Genomic DNA, 10378 nt, shown 5'->3' on the forward strand with positions numbered 1-10378 from the left:
TGACCAAAATATGTCAGAGCAATTACAGGGGCCAGCATAAGAGTCTTACTTTTGCGAATATTTTTGTAGTTCACTTCAACATGTTTACTTATATCTAGTTATTCAACCAACAGATTTTCAACAACCACTCAGTGTAAGGTTCTATTCTTGATATTGCCCATATAAAGAAGAATAAGAGACAGTCCTGCATTTCAAGATCATCCAAGCAGTGGAGAAAATGAACATATAAACAGCTAGCAGCACTTTAATGTGACATTATTAATCAGTAAACAGGAGGCAATGTAGGAACTCTGGCTATCCCTTTGACTAGTGCATACTACAGGAAATCAGGTGTGTGAGCAGTTATTAAGTTTTATATGATTAATATAGACAATTGGAGAGAGAGCTCATTGGGATAATCCAGTAAATATACTAGACACTATCTCAGTTGAAGTTGATATCTATGATTGTAGATAGTACCAGTCTCTACTCATTCGATTTTTCACTTGCAGTGCACTGCTTTTTTTCTTTCCAGCTGCTTCTTGGCTGCAGGCTTGGTTTATTCAGACTTTCATATGGCAAAGTTTCTGAGTTGTCTGAGTAATGGCAGTGCCTTTAAATGAAGAATTGGATACAGAAGTGTGTACACATTTGAGTTTGAAGTTCTTGTGAGAAATCCAGGTTGAAGAGGAGGCAATCTGACATTTTAGTTTTATTGTCAAGAACTAGCTCCAGATCAGAAATATATATATACATATACATATGTATATTGGACTCCCCTCAGCTTTTCAGTATCACATGAAGCCATGAATTTGAATTAATTCATCCATGGATGTAGTTTATAGTATTTAAAATAGCTGATGGACAAGGATGGGAATTAGCGAATAGTAGGAGATTGAAAAAGAAATTTCAGAGGCATGGGAAAGTAACCACAAAAAAAAGTACAATCACAGACACAAACAAAGGAGGGGGTGACAATGTTATGGAGAGGTAAGGTCAGATGAGAACTGAGAAAGGAGTCCTTTGGGATTCATTAATTAGGACATCCCTGTTACCTTATTGAGAGTTGTGTCAGTTGGGGCAGCTGGGGGCCCAGAGAGAATGAAATCAGAATGAATTAAATTGAAGAGTGAGGAAGGGAAGGCTCTTTTGTTTGATGGTACTTCATTTGAAAGGAAATGAGGAGAATTTGGTAGTTAGAGTAAGGATGCCAGGAAAGGTTATTTAGGACACATTTTTTAATATGAAGAGAAGGAGGCTTAAAAAGGAAGAATGTGAAAATATAGGAGAAAGAGAATCAGACAATTTGTATACTTCTAATCTCTCCTTTTCAGAGCAATCCTCCAGGGAAAGTAGTATTTTCAGACGTGAGGCAACTGAAACTAAGAATTTCAGTTACTTTTCTGTAGTCACACAGGTAGTAAGTAACAAGTAATATGAGATTAACTTTTTCTGGAATATCTATTAATGCCAGACATTTGGCTGGATGTGTCATATTCATCATGGCAAAGTGTATAATTACCTCTACTTTAAAATGAGAAATCCAGGATTCACAATAGTCACAGCACTTGCCACACTGTACTACTATTGATTTATTTGTTTAATCTCCCCCAATAGACCGGTTTACCAGTGTTTTTCAAAAATCCTTACAAATTAGTGAATAATAAATGATACTTTTTAAAAAGCAACTTTATTGACATATCCACATACTGTAAACTTCACCCATTTAAGATGTATGATTCATTGTTTTGGGTATTATTAACAGAGTTGTACAATCATCATTACAATCTAATTTTAGAATGTTATAATCACTCAAAAAACCCACACCCATTATCAGTCATTTCCCATTCTCCACCCCTTGCCTAGGCAAACACAAATAAAATTTCTGACTCTATAGATTTGTCTGTTTTGAATATTACATTCAAATGGAATCATAAAATATATGGCCTTTTGTAATTGGTTTCTTTCACCCAGCATAACATTTTCAAAGTTCATCCAAATTATGATATGTATCAGTACTTTATTCCTTTCTATTATGAGCAATACTCCATTGAATGGATGTGCCATATTTCATCCATCCATTCATCAACTGATGGACACTTGGGCCACTTACAACCTTTAGCCACTATTAATAATTGTGCTATGAATGTTCATATACAAGTTTTTGTTTGAACATATGTTTTCATTTCTCTTTGTTATATACCTAAGAGTGAACTTGTTGGGTCATATAGAAACTCTAGGTTTCGAGTTTTGAGGAACTGCCAAACGATTTCAAAAGAGGCTGCACTATTTTATATTCCTGCTAGCAATATGGGAGGGTTTTAATTTCTCCATATCTTTGTAAACAATTGTTATTGTGTGTCTTTTTTATTATAGTCATCCTAGTGCATGTGAAGTGGTATCTCATTGTCATTGTTTTTTTTTTAAATTAATTAATTAATTTTTTTACAGATGTTTCTCCTTTTCCCCCCACTGTCTCATTGTCGTTTTGATTTGCATTTCCCTAATAGCAGATGACGATGAGCATTTTTTCATGTGTTTATTGCTCATTTATATAACTTGGTTGGCAAAATGTCTAATCAATTCTTTGCCCATTTGAAAAAAAAATTAGGCTATTTGTCTTTCTTTATGATTGAATTACAAGAGGTTATTATATATTCTGTATACATCTACTGTTGAATATATGACTTGCTAATATTTTCTGAGTTGTCTTTTCACTTTCTTGATTTTTGTCCTTTGACAGTACAAAGGTTTTTAATTTTGATAAAGTCCAATTTACTTATTTTTTTTCCTTTCTTGCTTGTGCTTTGGTGTCATATGTAAAAAGGCTTTGCTTAACCCAAGGTCACAAAGATTCACTCTTCTAAGAGTTTTATAGTTCTTTTTTTCTTTCTCTCTCTGCTTGGCTTGTTTATCACATGATCTCACTTATTTGTGGAATATAATGAACTAAACAAACTGCTGAACAAAATTAACCCAGAGACATAGAGGTGAGGTACAGCCTGACAAGCTTCAGAGGAGGAGGGGTTTGTGGGGGAAGAGATAACCATAGAACTTACATGCATGTATGCATGACCAATGAATATAGACAACAAAGCTGGGGATGGGGCGGGGGGGGGGGGAGAGGAGGGTGTCAATGGGGGAAAAATGAGAAACATCTGTAACAAAAACAAATAAATAAATAAAAAAATTTTAAAAAGAGTTTTATAGTTTTAGCTCTTAAGTCTTTAATCAATTTTGAGTTAATATTTGTATGTGGTATGAGGTAGGACTTGAATTTATTCTTTTGTATGTAGATATCCAGTTGTCCCCTATCATTTCTTGAAAAGACTATTTTTTTTTCAATGATTTTTCTTGGTACTCCTTGTTAAAAATTAATTGACCTAAAGGTAAGGGTTAATTTCTGGACTCTTAGTTCTATTCCATTGATCTATATGTCTATCCTTATGCTAGTGCAACATAGTCTTTTTTTATTTTATTTTATCTTTATTGTTGAATGTATTACAGATGTTCCTCATTTTTTCCCCATTGACCCCCTCCTCCTCACTTCAACCCCCCTCCTACCTTTTCCCACACTGTTGTCTGTGTCCATTGGGTATGCATAAGTTCTTTGGTTTATTTCTTCCCACCCGCCAACCCACTTCCCTTTGAAGTTTGTCAGCCTAGCAACCAATTTGTACTTCTTAATCCCTTCAACTTTTTCACCCATTCCCCCAACCCCCCTCCCCTCTGGCAATCAACAAATGTTCTCTGTATCTATGAGAATGTTTCTGTTCTGCCTGTTCATTTTGTTTATAGATTCAATAGTAGATATATATGTATTCATTGCCATTTTGTTTGTTCATATAATTTATCTTTTTCTTCAAAAAGACCCTTCAACATTTCATATAATAATGGTTTGGTGGTGATGAACTCTTTTAACTTTTTCTTGTCTGGGAGATTCTTTATATGGCCATTGATTCTAAATGACAGCTTTGCAAAGTAGAGTAATCTTGGTTGTAGGTTCTTGCTTTTCATCACTCTGAATATTTCTTGCCACTCCCTTCTGACCTGCAAATTTTCTTTTGAGAAATCAGCTGACAGTCTTATGGGAACTCCTTTGTAGGTAAGTAACTGCTTTTCTCTTGCTGCTTTTAAGATTCTCTCTTTGTTTTGAACCTTTTCCATTTTGATGATGATGTGTCTTGGTGTGGGCCTCTTGAGGTTCATCGTGTTTGGGACTCTCTGTGCTTCCTGGACTTGTATGTCTGTTTCCTTCACCAAGTTAGAGAAGTTTTCTGCCATTATTGTTTCAAATAGGTTTTCGATTTCTTGTTCTCTCTCTTCTCCTTCTGGCACCCCTAAGATGCGAATTTTGGCATGCTTGAAGTTGTCCCAGGGGCTCCTTACACTATCCTCATTTTTGGGGGGGATTCTTTTTGCTGTTCTGATTGGGTGTTTTTTGCTTCCTTATATTCCAAATCAATGGTTTGCTTCTTGGCTTTACCTACTCTACTATTGAATCTGTGAAAATTATTCTTTATTTCAGTTAGTGCTTCCTTCATTTCTGACTGTGCCTCCTACATTTCTGACTGGTCCTTTTTTATGCTCTTGAGGCCCTCACTAAGTTCACTAAGTTCTCAGTTCATTGAACATCCTCATAGGCAGTATTTTGAACTCAGCATCTATTAGGATCTATTATCTCTATTTTGCTTAGTTCTTTTCCTGGGGTTTTGTTCTGTTCTTTCATTTGGGACCTGTTTCTTTGCCTCCTCATTTTGGCTGCCTCCCTGTGTTTGTTTCTATGTATTACTTAATAAGAGGTATGGGGCTAGCTGAGACCAGATGCTGCTTGTTTGAAAGAATTTAGGAAAACCTGAAGCAGGATCCAACATAGGCCAATCCTATGGTTAAGCAACTGGCAACAGCTTGGGTGGGCTTGAAAGCTGGGTGGGGCGGGGCCTCAGGGAATCACCAGGGTGGGGCAACCAGTATGAGGCAGATTGCTGGAGTCCCAGATATGGCATCTGTCTGCTGCCCCAGGGAAGGGCTCACCAAAGAAACAAAGGTCTCCGACAGCACGTTTGTCCTGGAGAAAGCCCCCTCTCCAGCCCTCGCTCCAGTGCCAAACAGCTCAGTTCTTCCCTGTATGTCTCTGGCACCCCTCGAGCTGCCTCCCCTCCAAGCTTAGAGGGAGTGAGTCTGATAAGTCCGTGCGTGGGCCCTTTAAGAGGAGCTGCCTGGGGTTCCAGCTGCCTCAGCATCAGTTCCCGCTAGTTTTTCCAGCCAGAAGTTATGGGGACTTCTCTTCCTGGCACTGCAACCCTGAGCAGGGTGCCCGGTGTGGGAGGGAGACCCCTCAGTCCTCTAGGATGACCTTCCCAGCCGAGGTGTCCTCTTAATTTTTATCTGCCACACATGGGTGTGGGACGAGCCCGTCGAGCCTCCGCCCCTCCTACCAGTCTTAGTGTGGCTGCTTCTTTAATTCCGTAGTTGTAGGACTTCCATTCAGCTTGATTTCAGGCGGTTTTGAATGATGGTTGTTCTGTAGTTTAGTTGTAACTTTAATGTGGTGGTGGGAGGACACGATACTTCGTTTACCTACACCGCCATCTTGACCGGAAGTCGCAAAATAGTCTTGATTATTATAGCTTTGGTTTTTTTTCAATTATTGTCTACATTCAATATTATTCTTCATTTGTTCATATATACAGCATAGTGGTTAGAAAATCAAGTATTTTACTTTAAGAGTGGTTCCCCTTATAATTCATGAACCCCTGGCCTCATATATAGTTGTTATGATACTATATACTATATTCCATATGCTATAATTTACATCTTTGTCACTATTCTGTAACTACTGATATGTACTTCTTAATCCCTTTACCTTTTTCACCCAGCTCCCTCACCCACTCCCCTCTGTCAACTCTTAGTCTCTGTATCTATGAGTTTCCTTCTGTTTCATTTATTTTGTCCTTTAGATACCACATATAATTGAAATCACATGGTAGTTGTCTTTCTCTGTCTGACTTATTTCACTTAGCGTAATGCCCTGTAGGTCCATCCATGCTGTCGCAAAAGGTAAGAAGTTCATTATTTTTTATGACTGAGTAGTATTCCATTGTGTATATGGACCATAGCTTTTCTATCTACTCATCTATTGATGAGTACTTGGATTGCTTCCATTATCTTGGCTATCGTAAACAATGCTGCAAAGAACATAAGGGTGCACATATTGTCTCAAAGTAGTTTTGGATGTCTTTGGATATATTCCCAGAAGTGGAATTGCCAGATCATAAGGCAGTTTCATTTTTAACTTTTTGAGGAAACTCCACACTGTTTTCCATAATGGTTGTACAAATCTGCATTCCCACCAGCAGTGCACAAGGGTTACCTTATCTCCACATCCTTGCCAACGTTTGTTTTTTGTTGATTTATAAATGATAGCCATTCTGTTGTGAGGTGATATCTTATTGTAGTTTGATTTACATTTCTCTGAGCATCTTTCATATGTCTATTGGCCATCTGTATGTCTTCTTTGGAAAAGTGTCTACTTAGGTTTCCTACCCACTTTTTAATTGGGTTGTTTGTTTTTCTGGTGTTGAGTTGTATAAGTTCTTTGTAAATTATGGATATTAAGCTTTTATCAGATGTCTCATTGATAAATATCTTCTTCCATTCAGTAGGTTGTCTTTTCATTTTATTGATAGTTTTCCTTGCTTTGCAAAAGCTTTTTAGTTTTATATAGTTCCATTTGTTTATTTTTTTCTTTTGTTTGCCTACCTGAGAAGTTATGTCAGAAAAAAATATTGCTACAAGAAATGTCTGAGATTTTACTGCCTATGTAGGAGTTTTGTAATTTCAGGTGTTACATTTAAGTCTTTAATTCATTTCAAGTTTATTATTGTATATGGTGTAAGAAGGTGGTCTAGTTTCATTTTTTTTCTCATGTGTCAATAATTTTAATATTGTATAGATAAAATTATAGTACAAAGATGACTATAAGATTAACACACTGCATTATTGTAAACCAAGTTTATATTCCACCATGTAGTGTGGTTCTCCCATAAGTTCACTTTGTGATGGGTCATTAAGATTATCTTCAAGCCCTGGCCGGTTTGGCTCAGCGGTTGGAGTGTCCGCCTGCGGTCTGGAGAGACCCGGGTTCGGTTCCCGCTAAGGGCATGTACCTCGGTTGCAGTTTGTCCCCGGCCCTGGTTGGTCGTGCGGGTGGCAGCCACTCGATGTGTCCCTTTCACATCAATGTTTCCCTCTCTCTCTCTTCCTCTCTCTCCCTCCCACTCTATCTGTACAAAAAATGGAAAAATGTCCTCGGGTGAGGATTAAAAAAATAAAAAAAAAAGATTATCTTCAAATTCAACAGTCTCACCATTACCCCTCAAAATATCCAGTGAAAGGTTTGAGCTGGGAAGAAATGGAAGATGCTGAACCTGTTGTACTGCCATGAATTCCATTTGCAATTTCAGTGGAGCAAACAGGCCTTGGATGTTTCTCAGTGTGGAAAAATGTATTTTTTCTTGGTTGAGCTGAAAATTATTTTCTGATCATTCAAGAGGATGAATGGGCAAAAGCTCATTTTTCACACAAGAAAAACCTTTTGGAAGAAGATCATGACTTTCCAAAGGTCCACTTGCTGTAAGTTCAGTACCTACAATACTGTCCTTTAGCTGAGCTCCAAGTCCTCTGGTATTCATCTTCAGCTTGCTCTGTGAACAGCCTCTCAGCTCCACTACCGTCCTCTAGTTTTATTTTTTCGCATCTATCTGTACCATTTTTCCAACACCATTTATTGAATATATTGTCTTCATCCTATTATATGCTCTTACCTCCTTTGCCAAATATTAATTGACCATGTAGACATGGGTTTATTTCTGAGCTTTCTATTCAGTTCCACTGATCTGTGTGTCATTTTAATGCCAGTACCATGTTGTTTTGATTACTATAGTCTTGTAGTATAACTTAATATTAGGTAGTGTGATACTTCCCACTTTGTTCTTCTTTTTTCAAGATTTCTGTCTCTATTTGCAATCTTTTGTGTTTTCATACATATTTTTGAATTATTTGTTCTAGTTCTTACTATTGGTTTGTAGTAAGTTTTGAAATTGGATAGTGTGAATGAATTATTCAACTTTGTCTTTTTTATGATTATTTTGGTTATTCTTTGTCTCTCTTACATTTCTATATGAATTTTAGAATTGGTCTGTTGTATATGAATTTTAGGATCAAATCTTAAAATCTTTTCTTTAAAAAAGCCAGGTAGGATTTGCATTGAATCTGTGTATCAATTTGAAGAGTATTGCCATCTTAGCAATATTAAATCTTCTGGTTAACTTTAATTTAATATTTAATTTCTTTCAACAATGTTTTGTAGTTTTTAGCCAGGTATGCAATACAGTTTAAAAATAGACTTTATTTTTTAGAGTAGTTTTTGTTTCACAGCAAAATTTAACAGAAAGTATAGGGATTTCCATATACCCCTTACCCCATCATATGCGCAACTGCCCCCATTATCAACATCCCACAAAAGAAGTGTGTATTTGTTACAATTTATGAACTACATTGACACGTTTTTATGATTTGTAGTCTCTAGTCGATATTAGGGTTCATTTTTTTTTCTTTATTGATTTTTAGAGAGAGGACGGGAGAGGGAGAGAGAGATAGAAATATTGATGAGAGAGAACATCAATTGGCCACCTCCTGCATGCCCCCCACTGGGGATCAGGCACACAACCTGGGCATGTGCCCTGACGGTGAATCGAACCGGCAACCTCCTGGTGCATGGGTCAATGCTCAACCACTGAGCCACACTGGCCAGGCTAGGGTTCATTCTTAGTGCTGTACTATCTATGGGTTTTCACATATGTGCAATAAAGTGTATCCACTATTATAGTATCATGCAGAATAATTTCACTTCCCTAAAAATTCTCTGTGCTCTGCCTATTATTCATCCCTCACTTTTCCCAACTCTTCACAACCACAAAATGTTGCTGTCTCCATGGTTTTACCTTTTACATAATGTCAGATAGTTGAAGCATACTGCCTGTAGCTTTTTTCTATTGGCTTTGTTCACTTAGTAATATGCATCTAAAATTCCTCTATGTTTTTTCATGGCTCAATAGCTCATTTCTTTTTAGTGCTGAACAATATTCTGTTGTCTGGTCTACAGTTTATTTATCTACTCATCTACTGAAGGATATTTTGGTTGCTTTCAACTTGGGGAAATTATGAATAAAACTGCTATATACCATGTGAAAGTTTTTGTGTGGACATGGTTTTCAACTCACTTAGGTAAATAACAAGGAGGATGATTGCTAGATCTTATACTGCTTTAAAAACTTTACTTCCAGCACTGGCTGATTTGGCTCAGGGGTTAAAGCATCGGCCCATGGACCAAAGGGTCTTGGGTTCAATTCTCGGTCAAAGGTATGTACCTGAGTTGCAGGTTCGATCCCCAGCCCCAGTCGGGGTCATATGGGAGGCAACCAAATGATATGTCTCTCGCACATCAATGTTTCTTTCTCTCTCTCTCTCTCTCTCTCTCTCTCTCTCTCTCTCTCTCTTCCACTCTAAAAATCAACAGGAAAATAGTCTTGGGTGAAGATTAACCCCCCCAAAAAATTACTTTCAACTTTTGAATTTTTTAAAAATTACAAATGGAATTGTTTTCTTAATTATATTTGTAGATTGCTCATTGCCAGCATATAGAAATACAATTGAGCCCTGGCCGGTTTTGCTCAGTGGTTAGAGCATTGGCCTACGGTCCAGAGAGGCCCGGGTTCGGTTCTCACTGAAGGCACATACCTCGGTTGCAGTTTGTCCCTGGCCCTGGTTGGTCATGCGGGTGGCAGCCACTCGATGTGTCCCTTTCACGTCAATGTTTCTCTCTCTTTTTCTCTCCCTCACACTCCATCTGAACAAAAAACGAAAAAATGTCCTCAGGTGAGGATTAAAAAAAAAAAAAAAAAGAAATACAATTGAGTTTTGTATATTGATCTTGTATCCTGAAATTTTGCTAAACTCATTTATTAGTCCCAACAGTTTTTTAGTTGACTCGTAGTATTTTAAATGTATTGAGTCATGCCATCTGCAAATAAAGATAGTTTTCGGTTCTTCCTTTTCTATTTGGATTTCAATCTTTCCTTTTCTTGTCTGATTTCCATGGCTAGAACCTCCAATACACTCCAATACACTTTTTAACAATACAGTGTTAAATAGAAGTAGCAAGAGCAGACATCATTGTCTTTTTTCTTGATATTAGAGCAAGAGCAGTCATTTTTTCACAATTAAGTATGATGATAGCTGTGATGTATCTGAAAAGTCATCACCATAGCCAAGATTACCTAGATATTCTCCTGTGTTACCTTTTACAATTTTGTTTTTACATTTAGGTCTATGACCC

General features: G+C 37.2%; 1 pseudogene; it reads right to left on the bottom strand.

Annotated features, from left to right (window-relative positions):
* Window positions 1–6978: 6978 nt before the first annotated feature.
* On the bottom strand, window positions 6979–7673 carry LOC118635437 (annotated as a pseudogene).
* Between the last annotated feature and the right edge of the window lie 2705 nt (window positions 7674–10378).

Source organism: Molossus molossus, unplaced genomic scaffold, assembly GCF_014108415.1.
Source record: "Molossus molossus isolate mMolMol1 unplaced genomic scaffold, mMolMol1.p scaffold_m16_p_2, whole genome shotgun sequence".
In the NCBI taxonomy this organism is placed as follows: Eukaryota; Metazoa; Chordata; class Mammalia; order Chiroptera; family Molossidae; genus Molossus; species Molossus molossus.